The 16656-nt window shown below is 47.2% G+C and overlaps 1 long non-coding RNA gene across 2 annotated transcripts; it reads left to right on the forward strand.

The window, feature by feature from the left end:
* Positions 1-6129: 6129 nt before the first annotated feature.
* LOC139773154 (uncharacterized) lies at positions 6130-9358 on the forward strand. 2 transcript variants are annotated; one of them, XR_011718285.1, is made up of 7 exons: positions 6130-6887; positions 7143-7265; positions 7521-7641; positions 7952-8003; positions 8071-8314; positions 8414-8537; positions 8816-9358. It is a non-coding gene; the product is annotated as an uncharacterized lncRNA (long non-coding RNA). The 2 variants fall into 2 exon arrangements; XR_011718284.1 differs by having other exon boundaries at positions 7952-8314.
* Positions 9359-16656: the final 7298 nt, after the last annotated feature.

Here is a 16656-nt window from a genome sequence, read left to right on the forward strand (position 1 = left end):
CCCTTATACGCGTCGTCGCGGGTCTCTCCGCGCCGCGAGACTATGTCGTCGGCTTCCCTCCCTTATACGCGTCGTCGCGGGTCTCTCCGCGCCGCGAGACTATGTCGTCGGCTTCCCTCCCTTATACGCGTCGTCGCGGGTCTCTCCGCGCCGCGAGACTATGTCGTCGGCTTCCCTCCCTTATACGCGTCGTCGCGGGTCTCTCCGCGCCGCGAGACTATGTCGTCGGCTTCCCTCCCTTATACGCGTCGTCGCGGGTCTCTCCGCGCCGCGAGACTATGTCGTCGGCTTCCCTCCCTTATACGCGTCGTCGCGGGTCTCTCCGCGCCGCGAGACTATGTCGTCGGCTTCCCTCCCTTATACGCGTCGTCGCGGGTCTCTCCGCGCCGCGAGACTATGTCGTCGGCTTCCCTCCCTTATACGCGTCGTCGCGGGTCTCTCCGCGCCGCGAGACTATGTCGTCGGCTTCCCTCCCTTATACGCGTCGTCGCGGGTCTCTCCGCGCCGCGAGACTATGTCGTCGGCTTCCCTCCCTTATACGCGTCGTCGCGGGTCTCTCCGCGCCGCGAGACTATGTCGTCGGCTTCCCTCCCTTATACGCGTCGTCGCGGGTCTCTCCGCGCCGCGAGACTATGTCGTCGGCTTCCCTCCCTTATACGCGTCGTCGCGGGTCTCTCCGCGCCGCGAGACTATGTCGTCGGCTTCCCTCCCTTATACGCGTCGTCGCGGGTCTCTCCGCGCCGCGAGACTATGTCGTCGGCTTCCCTCCCTTATACGCGTCGTCGCGGGTCTCTCCGCGCCGCGAGACTATGTCGTCGGCTTCCCTCCCTTATACGCGTCGTCGCGGGTCTCTCCGCGCCGCGAGACTATGTCGTCGGCTTCCCTCCCTTATACGCGTCGTCGCGGGTCTCTCCGCGCCGCGAGACTATGTCGTCGGCTTCCCTCCCTTATACGCGTCGTCGCGGGTCTCTCCGCGCCGCGAGACTATGTCGTCGGCTTCCCTCCCTTATACGCGTCGTCGCGGGTCTCTCCGCGCCGCGAGACTATGTCGTCGGCTTCCCTCCCTTATACGCGTCGTCGCGGGTCTCTCCGCGCCGCGAGACTATGTCGTCGGCTTCCCTCCCTTATACGCGTCGTCGCGGGTCTCTCCGCGCCGCGAGACTATGTCGTCGGCTTCCCTCCCTTATACGCGTCGTCGCGGGTCTCTCCGCGCCGCGAGACTATGTCGTCGGCTTCCCTCCCTTATACGCGTCGTCGCGGGTCTCTCCGCGCCGCGAGACTATGTCGTCGGCTTCCCTCCCTTATACGCGTCGTCGCGGGTCTCTCCGCGCCGCGAGACTATGTCGTCGGCTTCCCTCCCTTATACGCGTCGTCGCGGGTCTCTCCGCGCCGCGAGACTATGTCGTCGGCTTCCCTCCCTTATACGCGTCGTCGCGGGTCTCTCCGCGCCGCGAGACTATGTCGTCGGCTTCCCTCCCTTATACGCGTCGTCGCGGGTCTCTCCGCGCCGCGAGACTATGTCGTCGGCTTCCCTCCCTTATACGCGTCGTCGCGGGTCTCTCCGCGCCGCGAGACTATGTCGTCGGCTTCCCTCCCTTATACGCGTCGTCGCGGGTCTCTCCGCGCCGCGAGACTATGTCGTCGGCTTCCCTCCCTTATACGCGTCGTCGCGGGTCTCTCCGCGCCGCGAGACTATGTCGTCGGCTTCCCTCCCTTATACGCGTCGTCGCGGGTCTCTCCGCGCCGCGAGACTATGTCGTCGGCTTCCCTCCCTTATACGCGTCGTCGCGGGTCTCTCCGCGCCGCGAGACTATGTCGTCGGCTTCCCTCCCTTATACGCGTCGTCGCGGGTCTCTCCGCGCCGCGAGACTATGTCGTCGGCTTCCCTCCCTTATACGCGTCGTCGCGGGTCTCTCCGCGCCGCGAGACTATGTCGTCGGCTTCCCTCCCTTATACGCGTCGTCGCGGGTCTCTCCGCGCCGCGAGACTATGTCGTCGGCTTCCCTCCCTTATACGCGTCGTCGCGGGTCTCTCCGCGCCGCGAGACTATGTCGTCGGCTTCCCTCCCTTATACGCGTCGTCGCGGGTCTCTCCGCGCCGCGAGACTATGTCGTCGGCTTCCCTCCCTTATACGCGTCGTCGCGGGTCTCTCCGCGCCGCGAGACTATGTCGTCGGCTTCCCTCCCTTATACGCGTCGTCGCGGGTCTCTCCGCGCCGCGAGACTATGTCGTCGGCTTCCCTCCCTTATACGCGTCGTCGCGGGTCTCTCCGCGCCGCGAGACTATGTCGTCGGCTTCCCTCCCTTATACGCGTCGTCGCGGGTCTCTCCGCGCCGCGAGACTATGTCGTCGGCTTCCCTCCCTTATACGCGTCGTCGCGGGTCTCTCCGCGCCGCGAGACTATGTCGTCGGCTTCCCTCCCTTATACGCGTCGTCGCGGGTCTCTCCGCGCCGCGAGACTATGTCGTCGGCTTCCCTCCCTTATACGCGTCGTCGCGGGTCTCTCCGCGCCGCGAGACTATGTCGTCGGCTTCCCTCCCTTATACGCGTCGTCGCGGGTCTCTCCGCGCCGCGAGACTATGTCGTCGGCTTCCCTCCCTTATACGCGTCGTCGCGGGTCTCTCCGCGCCGCGAGACTATGTCGTCGGCTTCCCTCCCTTATACGCGTCGTCGCGGGTCTCTCCGCGCCGCGAGACTATGTCGTCGGCTTCCCTCCCTTATACGCGTCGTCGCGGGTCTCTCCGCGCCGCGAGACTATGTCGTCGGCTTCCCTCCCTTATACGCGTCGTCGCGGGTCTCTCCGCGCCGCGAGACTATGTCGTCGGCTTCCCTCCCTTATACGCGTCGTCGCGGGTCTCTCCGCGCCGCGAGACTATGTCGTCGGCTTCCCTCCCTTATACGCGTCGTCGCGGGTCTCTCCGCGCCGCGAGACTATGTCGTCGGCTTCCCTCCCTTATACGCGTCGTCGCGGGTCTCTCCGCGCCGCGAGACTATGTCGTCGGCTTCCCTCCCTTATACGCGTCGTCGCGGGTCTCTCCGCGCCGCGAGACTATGTCGTCGGCTTCCCTCCCTTATACGCGTCGTCGCGGGTCTCTCCGCGCCGCGAGACTATGTCGTCGGCTTCCCTCCCTTATACGCGTCGTCGCGGGTCTCTCCGCGCCGCGAGACTATGTCGTCGGCTTCCCTCCCTTATACGCGTCGTCGCGGGTCTCTCCGCGCCGCGAGACTATGTCGTCGGCTTCCCTCCCTTATACGCGTCGTCGCGGGTCTCTCCGCGCCGCGAGACTATGTCGTCGGCTTCCCTCCCTTATACGCGTCGTCGCGGGTCTCTCCGCGCCGCGAGACTATGTCGTCGGCTTCCCTCCCTTATACGCGTCGTCGCGGGTCTCTCCGCGCCGCGAGACTATGTCGTCGGCTTCCCTCCCTTATACGCGTCGTCGCGGGTCTCTCCGCGCCGCGAGACTATGTCGTCGGCTTCCCTCCCTTATACGCGTCGTCGCGGGTCTCTCCGCGCCGCGAGACTATGTCGTCGGCTTCCCTCCCTTATACGCGTCGTCGCGGGTCTCTCCGCGCCGCGAGACTATGTCGTCGGCTTCCCTCCCTTATACGCGTCGTCGCGGGTCTCTCCGCGCCGCGAGACTATGTCGTCGGCTTCCCTCCCTTATACGCGTCGTCGCGGGTCTCTCCGCGCCGCGAGACTATGTCGTCGGCTTCCCTCCCTTATACGCGTCGTCGCGGGTCTCTCCGCGCCGCGAGACTATGTCGTCGGCTTCCCTCCCTTATACGCGTCGTCGCGGGTCTCTCCGCGCCGCGAGACTATGTCGTCGGCTTCCCTCCCTTATACGCGTCGTCGCGGGTCTCTCCGCGCCGCGAGACTATGTCGTCGGCTTCCCTCCCTTATACGCGTCGTCGCGGGTCTCTCCGCGCCGCGAGACTATGTCGTCGGCTTCCCTCCCTTATACGCGTCGTCGCGGGTCTCTCCGCGCCGCGAGACTATGTCGTCGGCTTCCCTCCCTTATACGCGTCGTCGCGGGTCTCTCCGCGCCGCGAGACTATGTCGTCGGCTTCCCTCCCTTATACGCGTCGTCGCGGGTCTCTCCGCGCCGCGAGACTATGTCGTCGGCTTCCCTCCCTTATACGCGTCGTCGCGGGTCTCTCCGCGCCGCGAGACTATGTCGTCGGCTTCCCTCCCTTATACGCGTCGTCGCGGGTCTCTCCGCGCCGCGAGACTATGTCGTCGGCTTCCCTCCCTTATACGCGTCGTCGCGGGTCTCTCCGCGCCGCGAGACTATGTCGTCGGCTTCCCTCCCTTATACGCGTCGTCGCGGGTCTCTCCGCGCCGCGAGACTATGTCGTCGGCTTCCCTCCCTTATACGCGTCGTCGCGGGTCTCTCCGCGCCGCGAGACTATGTCGTCGGCTTCCCTCCCTTATACGCGTCGTCGCGGGTCTCTCCGCGCCGCGAGACTATGTCGTCGGCTTCCCTCCCTTATACGCGTCGTCGCGGGTCTCTCCGCGCCGCGAGACTATGTCGTCGGCTTCCCTCCCTTATACGCGTCGTCGCGGGTCTCTCCGCGCCGCGAGACTATGTCGTCGGCTTCCCTCCCTTATACGCGTCGTCGCGGGTCTCTCCGCGCCGCGAGACTATGTCGTCGGCTTCCCTCCCTTATACGCGTCGTCGCGGGTCTCTCCGCGCCGCGAGACTATGTCGTCGGCTTCCCTCCCTTATACGCGTCGTCGCGGGTCTCTCCGCGCCGCGAGACTATGTCGTCGGCTTCCCTCCCTTATACGCGTCGTCGCGGGTCTCTCCGCGCCGCGAGACTATGTCGTCGGCTTCCCTCCCTTATACGCGTCGTCGCGGGTCTCTCCGCGCCGCGAGACTATGTCGTCGGCTTCCCTCCCTTATACGCGTCGTCGCGGGTCTCTCCGCGCCGCGAGACTATGTCGTCGGCTTCCCTCCCTTATACGCGTCGTCGCGGGTCTCTCCGCGCCGCGAGACTATGTCGTCGGCTTCCCTCCCTTATACGCGTCGTCGCGGGTCTCTCCGCGCCGCGAGACTATGTCGTCGGCTTCCCTCCCTTATACGCGTCGTCGCGGGTCTCTCCGCGCCGCGAGACTATGTCGTCGGCTTCCCTCCCTTATACGCGTCGTCGCGGGTCTCTCCGCGCCGCGAGACTATGTCGTCGGCTTCCCTCCCTTATACGCGTCGTCGCGGGTCTCTCCGCGCCGCGAGACTATGTCGTCGGCTTCCCTCCCTTATACGCGTCGTCGCGGGTCTCTCCGCGCCGCGAGACTATGTCGTCGGCTTCCCTCCCTTATACGCGTCGTCGCGGGTCTCTCCGCGCCGCGAGACTATGTCGTCGGCTTCCCTCCCTTATACGCGTCGTCGCGGGTCTCTCCGCGCCGCGAGACTATGTCGTCGGCTTCCCTCCCTTATACGCGTCGTCGCGGGTCTCTCCGCGCCGCGAGACTATGTCGTCGGCTTCCCTCCCTTATACGCGTCGTCGCGGGTCTCTCCGCGCCGCGAGACTATGTCGTCGGCTTCCCTCCCTTATACGCGTCGTCGCGGGTCTCTCCGCGCCGCGAGACTATGTCGTCGGCTTCCCTCCCTTATACGCGTCGTCGCGGGTCTCTCCGCGCCGCGAGACTATGTCGTCGGCTTCCCTCCCTTATACGCGTCGTCGCGGGTCTCTCCGCGCCGCGAGACTATGTCGTCGGCTTCCCTCCCTTATACGCGTCGTCGCGGGTCTCTCCGCGCCGCGAGACTATGTCGTCGGCTTCCCTCCCTTATACGCGTCGTCGCGGGTCTCTCCGCGCCGCGAGACTATGTCGTCGGCTTCCCTCCCTTATACGCGTCGTCGCGGGTCTCTCCGCGCCGCGAGACTATGTCGTCGGCTTCCCCTCCCTTATACGCGTCGTCGCGGGTCTCTCCGCGCCGCGAGACTATGTCGTCGGCTCCCTCCCTTATACGCGTCGTCGCGGGTCTCTCCGCGCCGCGAGACTATGTCGTCGGCTTCCCCTCCCTTATACGCGTCGTCGCGGGTCTCTCCGCGCCGCGAGACTATGTCGTCGGCTTCCCCTCCCTTATACGCGTCGTCGCGGGTCTCTCCGCGCCGCGAGACTATGTCGTCGGCTCCCCTCCCTTATACGCGTCGTCGCGGGTCTCTCCGCGCCGCGAGACTATGCCGTCGGCTCCCCTCCCTTATACGCGTCGTCGCGGGTCTCTCCGCGCCGCGAGACTATGTCGTCGGCTCCCCTCCCTTATACGCGTCGTCGCGGGTCTCTCCGCGCCGCGAGACTATGTCGTCGGCTCCCCTCCCTTATACGCGTCGTCGCGGGTCTCTCCGCGCCGCGAGACTATGTCGTCGGCTCCCCTCCCTTATACGCGTCGTCGCGGGTCTCTCCGCGCCGCGAGACTATGTCGTCGGCTCCCCTCCCTTATACGCGTCGTCGCGGGTCTCTCCGCGCCGCGAGACTATAGTCGTCGGCTCCCCTCCCTTATACGCGTCGTCGCGGGTCTCTCCGCGCCGCGAGACTATGTCGTCGGCTCCCCTCCCTTATACGCGTCGTCGCGGGTCTCTCCGCGCCGCGAGACTATATCGTCGGCTCCCCTCCCTTATACGCGTCGTCGCGGGTCTCTCCGCGCCGCGAGACTATATCGTACGCTTCGCTCGCTCATACGGTCCGTCGCGCGTCTCTCCGCGCCGGGAGACAATGACGCTTCGCTTATGCGGTTCGTCGAATCCTTCATTTGAATGTTTCAGAAAATAACGACGCAGAAGATGACATCGGGGCAGCGAGGGAATCCTGCGAAGCTGACATCCCGAGCAGCCTGAGAGGAGGAGGAGGCCTAGGATAGGCATCGGGCATCGGCGTACCAACACTTCTGGTAAGTGTTACTTTTCATTTTTTTTAAAGATATTATAGAATCCCTCTTTGTGCTTATTCAGTTCCTACATTAAACCGTGTTTCGGAATTTAAATTAGTAAAAAAAGATATTTTGAAAAATTTGATTCAAGTTGATTCTAACGTAGAAACCTTTTTCGAAGAAGTAATTTAAAATATAATATTAATCTGAATAACGAATAAGATGTTCGATGCGCGTGACACGTATTTAATCGATTCGATTATTTTTATGTTACAGAAAATATCCGCGCGGGAAGGAGCATCATCTTTGCATCGAGGGAACACGAGTGACATCCCGAGCAGCCTGAGAGGAGGAGGAGGCCTAGGATAGGCATCGGGCATCGGCGTACCAACACTTCTGGTAAGTGTTACTTTTCATTTTTTTTAAAGATATTATAGAATCCCTCTTTGTGCTTATTCAGTTCCTACATTAAACCGTGTTTCGGAATTTAAATTAGTAAAAAAAGATATTTTGAAAAATTTGATTCAAGTTGATTCTAACGTAGAAACCTTTTTCGAAGAAGTAATTTAAAATATAATATTAATCTGAATAACGAATAAGATGTTCGATGCGCGTGACACGTATTTAATCGATTCGATTATTTTTATGTTACAGAAAATATCCGCGCGGGAAGGAGCATCATCTTTGCATCGAGGGAACACGAGTGACATCCCGAGCAGCCTGAGAGGAGGTGGAGGCCTGGAAGAGGCATCAGGCGCCGGCGGAACAACATGCGGTAAATATAATTGGTTTATACATATTGTGTCTTTCGCGGAAAGTTTAACCAATCGGTTTTTCAATCGAATAGTAAAGATAGTCAGAGAGTAGAAATTAAAAAAGAGTTTAATTTTTTAAATTCTATTTTGAATTCTTGTGTTCAGTAAATAGATTATACTTTCAAGAAATTAAACGTGTTTTTTTATTAAATTTATTTAATTAAAAGAAATATAGAATTCCGTGTTTTACCTTCGGTAATTATTTTTCGAAATACAGACTGTCTCTTTTCTTCCCTGCTCTAATCTGGGTTATATGTTTGATTGTTACAGAATCATCGTAGCGACGTTGCAGATACAGCTCCGCTGCTGCGCATCGGTGTCGGTGAGTTTTAGCGTAGGGAAGTGTGGAGAAATAAGCGTAGGTAGGGACATAGTTAAAACGTAGGTAGGGAATAATTTTTAATTATTTTCAGTAATTACATTCCCATTAAGTGAGAAAGGTCAAGAAACATTTCGACTATATTGCAACAACGTCGTAAAATTAATGCAATATAGCCGAAATGGCTTCTTGATTTTTCTTGCTTAATGGATGAAGTCACACTGCATTGCCACAAGTCTCAATGTGGCTCGAGACTCCTATCTGACCCGGAGGTGGAGGTGGATTTTGCGGCCGGAACAGCAGGAAAGAAAGTGGTGAGTGTAATTGATTTTTACGTACTATGTTACTTATGTCCAAAAATGTTCTATCTCTTCTGTCTTTACTTAATCGAATCGTTCATTTGAATATTTCAGAAAATAACGACGTAGAAGGTGACATCGGGGCAGCGAGGGAATCCTGCGAAGCTGACATCCCGAGCAGCCTGAGAGGAGGAGGAGGCCTGGGAGAGGCATCGGGCGCCAGCGGAACAACTTTGCGGTAAATATTATTTTTTATTTCGTGTAAAAGTAAATTTTTCCTGTTTATTCTCGAGTTGTTTTATTTCCCCGTGATTTAGAAATAATAATTAGAAGAAAAGAAGTAATTTAATATTGTAGAAATTTATCCTTGTAAAGATCCTTTTCGTAAAATGTTTCCTTATTTAAATTAATATCTAATTGAATAATAAAAAGTTTGATCCACATAGGAATTATGTTTTAAAACATTAGGTTTTTTGAACACCATTTTAATATGAATTTTATGTTTGTATATTACAGATACAACGTAGCTACGTGGCAGATGTAATTCCGCTGTTGCGCATCGGGGTCGGTGAGTAATGAATTAACATATTTTTTGAGGTAACGGGGATGTGTGGCAACCTATGAAATATATACCACGAAAAATGTATTCCACATAAATGTATATGTGGTATACCTTAAATGTATACCACATATCTAGATAAACGTATGCAATTTGATGATAACATAAGTTTATAGCATTCCATACATCTGTTGCCTTAAAATGAATCAGTTAAAACAGATTAGGATAAGTTTAATCTTGGATGTCTTTTTATTATTATATTTATTGATTAATTTAGGATGTATACGAGAATGTACTCGTATGCATACACTGTGTATAAAGACAGAATTTTTCGGAAAATTGAGAATACCATGAGGACCAAATATTATTTATTAATAATTATATTAATTAATAATGTTATTTGGTTAATATTTAGAATCAAATAATATAATTTTTAATTATATATATATGTACATAACATAATTTTTTTAACAAATATAAAAAATAAAGAAAGTAAAGTAGAATACAAATAAAGATTTAAAAATTAAAATCTTTTTAATTTAATGCTCTTATTTAAGTTTACTCATGATATTCATATCTCGGGATCAACAAATAGAAAGAATAAAATATTTATATTGTTTCATTAATCATAATATTGAAAAATATTTATTACAAATATTGTATTATAAAAGTGTAATATTGTATTATTCCTTTTCTCATCTACCTCTTTCCTATTATATCCTATTAAATATTTATCCAAGATTAAACTTTATATAAGTTAGTGCAAAGGAGCGATACATATATGTATACATATCACGTAACATTTTATATAAGTTATTGATCTCGCTTTTTTATATAAAAGACATGCTTCCAGTTATTAATTATTATTACCTTTTTTTATGCATTGACTTTAGCCTAATCTGTTATAGCTTATTCATATGTAGTGATTGATAACTGGATTTTATACCAGTTAAAGTAGTAAAGTGACGTGAGATCCGATATCTTTTTTATTATAAAATAAAAGATTTTTAAAATAATTATCTTATGTATAGAATCTATCAGTTTCATCTCGCTTAAAAATTATTTTGAAACAATATATTGTATAAAAAGTAATTTTAATAATTTGCAAAGTACAAAGTGATTATTATTATCAACAATAGAAATATTAATCGACTCTACTGGCCATTATAATCGCCAAGACAATACGACCACAATTTGGTTCGATTATCGTCAAGACGCTCTTTTAACCAATATAAGCTGCTCTAATCTTTGATACTTATATATAAGCATCTCATTTAAATAATTAAATTTATTGCGAAAGATATTACCTCAGCCAGGGTTCGAATCTGGTGTCGTCACCCATCACGGAATGAGGGAGGTTCCAGGTTCGAACCCTGGCTGAGGTAATATTTTTCGCAATAAATTTAATTATTTAAATGAGATGCTTATATATAAGTATCAAAGATTAGAGCAGCTTATATTGGTTAAAAGAGCGTCTTGACGATAATCGAACCAAATTGTGGTCGTATTGTCTTGGAGATTATAATGGCCAGTAGAGTCGATTAATATTCCCATTGTTGTTTATTATTTGACTGGCGAAATAAAAATTTATTTATGATTATTATTATATTAATTCTAATCGTGTGTATGTGGGAAAATTATTCTTTTCGGGTCTTACGTCATTTATCTGAATTTCTCATCTTTGCATATATGCTTCTTGATGAGATTCAGCAATATTAAATCGTTCGAATCGATGAAAATACGCATATATGGGCTTTAGATTTTATCAAATGGCGGATCTGTTTATTTTCTAATTAGTTTTATTGTTTATATTATAAAGTTTATATTTAAAATTTAATATAAATTTCATAATCGCGATCGAATCTCTTTGAATAAAAACGCTGTCGACATAGAGATTTTTTTTCAAATTCAGATTTGTTTCCAATCGAATATGTATTTTATATATAATTATTGAATATATTTTAATACAAATAAATAACGCGTGTAAACAATAAATGCGAAATTAATTTGTATACTAATGAAGTTATTATTATTATTGTTAATTGGTTAATTCCATAATTGATTTAATTAATGTGATGGCCCCTTCGCGACGCGTTCGTGTTTCGCGCATCGTACAAAAGCGTAAAATCTTTTACGCTTATTGCTGGCAGCAGGAGTATTTCTCCTTGCTGTCGATCTCTGATCGTATGAAGTCAGAATACGGCCAAGTGCAAAAGGTGAGTCCACTCTGGCCAGAAGAAAGAAGACGAAGAGGATCAAGGTAGGTTAGTGTATAACACCAATCAATTTGTAAAAGGTACATAATGGTAAGCCTAAGATTTTCTCGTATACGTGCGATTGGACGTAATCAGAGACGGACAGATGCCGTCTCGAATTAAATCTGAATTAAATCCGAATTAATTCCGCGTAAATTAAACCCCCCATAAAAACTCGTAAACGGTTCCGATTTAAAACCAATGTCTTGCGCATTTTTCTAATTTCGGGTGATCGCGATTATAACTATAGAAATACCAGATAAAAACACGGGTAGGTAGGAATATTATTCACGTAGGTAGGTAGGAATACGGGTAAAACCTAGATAAAAATCGGGTAAGTAGGGATGTGTGAGTGTGTGTGTGTGTGTGTGTGTGTAAAAAAACAAAAAAAATGAAGCTTATATCCCAGAAAATGAGGACCGCTGATTGGAATCGGCGGGGGTGGTGGAGGGCCTCTACAAGTTGGCCCATTTTTATTGGACAGAATTTCAGCTGAAATTAAAAGTGTAACTTAATTTTATTTAAAAAATCTAGGCCGAGTTTAGCCAAAGTACATTCAATTGCAACGATGTCCGGTAAAAACGGGTCCTCTTTTATAAGTATAAAGTTTATAAAATACACATTAATACAATTAATAATATTAATAAGTTGGTAATATATAATATAAAATAATATATATGATTAAAATAATGAGAGAGATGCCCCCGGAAAAAAGGGAGGCGTCTCATTATTTTCAGCCATTATTTTCAGCCTTTGGATTATTATTTGGATTATTTGGATTATTATTGGGTTAGGAGATACAAGATCGAAGAAAAAGTTGTAAAAAAAGGGTTAAGAAGAATTTACTGGCAAGATGACAAAGAAGAGACGACATAATAATGATAGAAGAACGAAGGCTCAAAAGATAAATAGAAATCGAACAAGAATAAGAAAAAATTTGTCGAAAAAGGTTCAAGAAAAACAGTGATAGAAGAAAGAAAAATGAACATATAAAGTAGCGTCAAGCAGCGTCAAGAAATGACTAACAGCATCGATGATGGAAATTATATAAGAAAAATTATGAAGATTTTATTGAAGAATCGAAATAAGAAGGAAAAACAACGATAGAAAAGGATGGAACGTACAAACAAGAAATAAGCAGCATCAACAAAAATCAAGCAGCATCGACGATGGACATAGAGGAAGAACAATTTTGAAGAATTATTGATATAGGGTCAAAATGAGCAGAAAGAATAAAGGGGAAGAAAGAGAATTGCATTGTCATTGCTAAAAAGGATGAACAAGAATTTTTCGGCGATACATTGCGATAAAGAAGACAACGCAGGTAGTGATAGAAGAATGAAGATCGGAGAAAAAATGGTGGAGCAAGAAGAATTAAAGAGAAAATTAACGAAGAAGGATTAAAGAAGAAAAACAGAAACGGCGATATAAAAAAAAAGAAAAAACAAAGTAAATTACATGAAAAGAAAATTACAGTTGAATAATAAAAAAATTTGTCGAGAAAGAATTAAATAAAGCAGAAAGCATAACACCAGAGGCAGAAAAATCGTAGAAAGACATGAAAAGGAATCAGGAGGAATTTGTCGGCGAAGCGTCGCGATAGAGGAGACAATACAACGATAGAGGAACGAAGATCGAAGAAAGAAATGGAATAAGAAGAAAGAGAAGATTGTTGAGGAAGATCAAGGAAGCGAAGAAGAAATCTCCATGCAAAAAGGATAAATAGAAAACTAAAATAAAAGAAGTATTGAAGATGGAAATTGCGATGAAGAAATTACGAAAAGTAATTGTTCAGGAAGAATCGAAGAGGGCAGAAAGAATATAACAAAAGAAGAAAGATCGTAGAAAGACATAAAAAGGAATCAAGAGGAATACGTCGGTGAAGCATCGCGATAGAGGAAACAACGCAACGATAGAAGAACGAAGACCGAAGAAAGGAATGGAACAAGAAGAAAGAAAAGCTTATCAAAGAAAAATCAAGAAAGGAGGACTTACGAAAAATTTCCCGAAGAAGAATTAAAAAAATAACGGCGGAGAAAGAGGATAACAGGAGGAGGACATGACCAACGAGAGCAACGAGACAATGTAAGAGGAGAAACAAAGAACCAAAGTGAAAGGAGTATTGAAGACGGAAATTGCGGAAACATGACAAAACATTACGTTTGTCGAGGAAAAATTAAAATAATGACGGAGAAAGAGGATTGACAAGAAGAACATTGTTAAAAAGGAATAAAGAGGAACATCTCAACGAAACATCGTGATAGGGGACACAATGCAAAGACGAACAAAGACAGAAGAAAGAAAATGACGTAAGAAGAAAAGAGAAATTTATCGAAGGAGGATCGAAGAAGAGGAAAAGGAACGTCGCATTTTCAGGATTGCCGCTCGAAATCGTTGCATTTTCGAACATTTAAAATCGTCGCATTTTCGGGAGTGCCGTTCGACGTCGTCGGCTTATCCGGAATTCCGTCGCGCGATTTTAATAATTAGCACATAACTGCGTCAATTTCCAAGTTCTCAGACGTGACGGCTGTCTCGTGCGTGGTCCTTGAGCGGAAAGGTGCCGGAATCGCATAACAAGAACTGCCCAGATCATTTGACTTCACTGTGCGTGGAAGGGTGGCTACCAGACGTGTCGGTGGCGAGGGGAGATGATCCACATTGTAGAGAGCTCGCTTTCTACTTTTCGAGGATCTCTCTTCTCTCTGTCGAACACTATTCAACTGGCCACGCGGGGCTAAGTCCTTAATCGGGCAAATCGAGTCAGTTGTCCGGCTCTGAACGCGTCGAGATAACGCGGTTATCGCGGAAATAATCGGGCGTTAATTCGCGTTTCGGGATCGTCGCGTAAAATATCGGTTATTTTAAAGAATTGAAAAAAATAACAATGGAGAAAAATGATTACAGGACGATATCGTTAAAAAGGAATGAAAAGAAATATCGCGAGAGAAAAGAGACAATGTAATGATAGAAGAACGAAGACCAAAGAAAAAATGGAGCGAGAAGAAAGAGGTTTATCGAAAGATGATCAAGAAAGAACAGAAGAAACGGCCATGTAAAAAGCGGTATGGAAATTGCGGTAGAGAAATTACGAAAAGTAATTGGATTCAGGAAGAATCGAAGAGGGCAGAAAGAATATAACAAAAGAAGAGAGATCGTAGAAAGACATAAAAAGGAATCAAGAGGAATACGTCGGTGAAGCATCGCGATAGAGGAGACAACGCAACGATAGCAGAACGAAGACCGAAGAAAGAAATGGAACAAGAAGAAAGAAAAGCTTATCAAAGGAAATCAAGGAAGGAGGACTTACGAAAAATTTCCCGAAGAAGAATTAAAAAAATAACGGCGGAGAAAGAGGATAACAGGAGGAGGACATCGTTAAAAAGGAGGACATGGAATATCTCGACGAAGCATCGCGATAGAAGGGACAATGTAATGATAGAAAAACGAGGACCGAAGAAAAAATGGAGCGAGAAGGAAAGAGCGATTTATCGAAAGATGATCAAGAAAGAACAGAAGAAATGGCCATATAAAAAGTATAAACGGAGGACCAAGATAAATAAGGAAGTATTAAAGATGGAAATTGCGGTAAAGAAATTATGAGAACTTTGTCCAGGAAAAATCGAAGATGGCAGAGAGAATATATAACGATCCGGAAGAAGAAGGATCGTGAAAAGACGTTAAAAAAAGAACCATGACGAATCTTTCAGGGAGATATCGTGATAGAGAGGACAATGCAACGATTGAAGAACGAAGACCAAAGAAAGGAGTGGAATAAGAAGATAGAGAAGTTTATCCCAGGGAGATCGAGGAAAAAGAGAAGAAACGGCAATGTGAAAAGGATAAACGGAGAACCAAATTGAAAGGAATATCGACGATGGAAATTGCAGTGGAAACATTACAAAAAGTTTATCGAGGAAAAATTGAAATAACGACGGAGAAAGAGAGGATTATCCGAGAACATTGTTAAAAAGGAATAAAGGGAAATATCTCGACGAAACATCGCGATAGAGGAGACAATGCAGCGATAGAAGAACGAAGACTAAAGAAGGAAAATAAAGTAAAAAGGAAAGAGAAGTTTATTGAAGGAGGATCGAGGAAAAGGAAAAGAAACGTCGCATTTTCGGGAGTGCCATTCGAAGACGACAGGTTTTCAGAAATACCACCACGCGATTCTCGGAGGAGTTCTACGGAATTAACAACCGGAACAGTTTGAGAAAAAATGGTGAGTATAATTGATTTTTATATATTATGTTACATACGAAAACTTCGATTATTTTTTTTTAAATCAAATCGCTTATTTAAATGTTTCAGAAAATAACGCGGAAAGCGTCAATCCAACCTGACTCCCGAGGACAGCCTGAGAGGAGGAGGAGGCCTGGGAGAGGCATCAGGCGCAAGCGGAACAACTTTGCGGTAAATATTATTTTTTATATTGTGTAAAAGAGTAATTTTATTTTTTACTTATACTGAAGTCGTTTTAATATATCATGATTTTGAAATAATTAGAAAGAAAGAAGTAATTTGAAATTTTATAAGAGTTTATTTGTAAAGATCTTTTTCGTAAAATGTATTATTTAAATAAATGTCTAATTGAATGATGAATAAGACGTTTAATGCGCGTAAAAATTATATTTTGAAATATAGGGTTTTTTGAACACTGTTTCAATATAAATTTTATATTTGTATGTTGCAGAATCAACGTATAAGCTACGTGGTGGTGTGATGGTGTGGCAGATATAATTCCGCTGTTGCGCATCGGAGTTGGTCAGTGATGAATTAATATTTTTATTGAGGTAAGGGACGTGCAGAGAGAGAGAGAGAGAGAGAGAGAGAGAGAGAGAGAGAGAGAGAGAGAGAGAGAGAGAGAGAGAGAGAGAGAGAGAGAGAGAGAGAGAGAGGAGAGAGAGAGCAACTTGATAAATATATATACCATGTATCTAGATAAATGTATGCAATTTGATAACAATATAAGAATGTTACATATAAATATTGTTTCTCAACACGAAAATTATGGGCGTAGAACGGACACGCACCAAGTGGGAAAACTTTATCGGCAGTGCGAGTAAATGTGCCAAGTAGTTCCAACGTTGGAAATGAGTGCAGTGGCGTATCAAGCAGTCCAGCAAAATGATAACAAGCAAAACGCCGTTGCGTGGCCGCTCTTGTAAGTTGTTGTAAGTCGAGTTCTATATGTATAAAAATACTTACTACGTCGGCCAGATGCGCATGCGACGTATTATCTGACAACTGACAATAACATTATGTCACGTAACCACAAGCGAATCCATTCTATTCTACTATCATGTGACACTTGCATTTTGAACTCAATTAGAGTTTCTCAAGTAAGAGTTTAGACATCGTTAGACAAGTTTCTATTGATCCATCATATGTTTCAGACTAATTATGATAATTTATATTTTATTATTATTTATTTTACAAATTTACTTATTAGTATCATATTAGTATTATATTAATAATAATAATATTTACGCATACAAACTATTAAATTTTAAATTCATTTTTTACTTTTTAATAAATTG

The sequence above is a fragment of the Temnothorax nylanderi genome, unplaced genomic scaffold, assembly GCF_030848795.1.
Source record: "Temnothorax nylanderi isolate EJ_2023f unplaced genomic scaffold, tnyl_v1.0 TNYL_tig0058_pilon, whole genome shotgun sequence".
Taxonomy (NCBI): domain Eukaryota; kingdom Metazoa; phylum Arthropoda; class Insecta; order Hymenoptera; family Formicidae; genus Temnothorax; species Temnothorax nylanderi.